A 1,693-nucleotide genomic window follows, 5' to 3' on the forward strand; every position below is an offset into this window, starting at 1 on the left:
CTTCGTCCCCCATTTCGGGCAGCGCCCCCAGCAATCACCAAACAAGCATCCATGAAGAAGCATACCCCGCACAAACACCCACCCGGATCCCACCGAGATTGCCCCCCAAGCAAGGTTCGGAGAGACTCCCGCACGAGTGCAGGTGTCCTTCGTCCCCCATTTCAGGCAGCGCCCCCAACAGTCACCGAACAAGCATCCATGAAGAAGCATATACCCCGCACAAACACCCACCCGGATCCCACCGAGATTGCCCCCCAAGCAAGGTTCAGAGAGACTCCCGCACGAGTGCAGGTGTCCTTCGTCCCCCGTTTCAGGCAGCGCCCCCAACAGTCATCGAATAAGCATCCATGAAGAAGCATCGCCCACAAATGCCGCAGCATGCAGAACCATAGCAATAGCCACACGAAGCAATCGATCGAACCGGACAAGCCCACACATTCCGCTTTTTTTCCCGCACCGCACCGCACCGCCCAAGCCCCGCCCCCCCGGGCCCACCTGCTGGTCGCCGACGGTGGGGCCCACCCGGCACCGTTACCGGTGCATGGTGGCCCCCACCTGCCGACGAGACCTGCCATTGTGCCCACACCCCCGCTGGGGGGTGTGGGCAGCGCTGGCAGGCCGGGGGGAGGGCTCGCTGTTGAAGCAGGCAGGTACCACCCCCCTAAAGAGCTTATTTAGCCATTTTCTTTCTGGCAGGCTCAGATATCAATTTCAGCGAGGAGTCATAATGGCCATTTTTTTGGCTCTAGACATCGAATTTTGATGAGATTTTTTGCAGGGATGCTTAGAAAAATGGGTAGAACATTATGGAATTGGATTTGTAATTTTTGGAGCAACATAGAATTTTTTATAATTTTTTTGCCGAAAAACTAAGAAAAATTCATATAAAATAGGAAATGGGTTGGAGGTTGGTTTTTTTTGTTGGGAATGCTTTAAAATGATCCATGTGATTTTTTGGAACTTTATGTTGCACGGAAATTGCACGAAATTGCGGCAAAATGCGTACGTGGTGGGGCGGCGAGGCACGGCATGGCACACGGATGCCCCCAACGAGGCAAGGCATGGCACACGGATGCCCCAACGATGGGCACTACAAGTGCTACACCTTATATTGGGTCCACAAACATAATTTCATGGAGACTAACCCCTTTGCCATCCTTGGGCATGATGGCAAAGCCGATGGGCATGGCATGGGGCACGGTGGGCATGGTATGGGGCATCGGTGGGCATGGCATGGGGCATCGGTGGGCATCGCATGGGGCATCGGTGGGCATCGCATGGGGCACGGTGGGCATCGCATGGGGCATCGGTGGGCATCGCATGGGGCATCGGTGGGCATCGTGTGCATCGCATGGGGCACGGTGGGCATCGCATGGGGCACGGTGGGCATCGCATGGGGCATCGATGGGCATGGCATGGGGCATCGGTGGGAATCGAGGAGTCATAATGGCCTTTTTTTGCTCTAGACATCGAATTTTGATGAGATTTTTTGCAGGGATGCTTAGAAAAATGGGTAGAACATTATGGAATTGGATTTGTAATTTTTGGAGCAACATAGAAATTTTTATAATTTTTTTGCCGAAAAACTAAGAAAAATTCGAATAAAATAGGAAATGGGTTGGAGGTTGGTTTTTTTTGTTGGGAATGCTTTAAAATGATCCATGTGATTTTTTGGAACTTTATGTTGCACGGA

Source organism: Ziziphus jujuba, chromosome 7, assembly GCF_031755915.1.
Source record: "Ziziphus jujuba cultivar Dongzao chromosome 7, ASM3175591v1".
Taxonomy (NCBI): Eukaryota; Viridiplantae; Streptophyta; class Magnoliopsida; order Rosales; family Rhamnaceae; genus Ziziphus; species Ziziphus jujuba.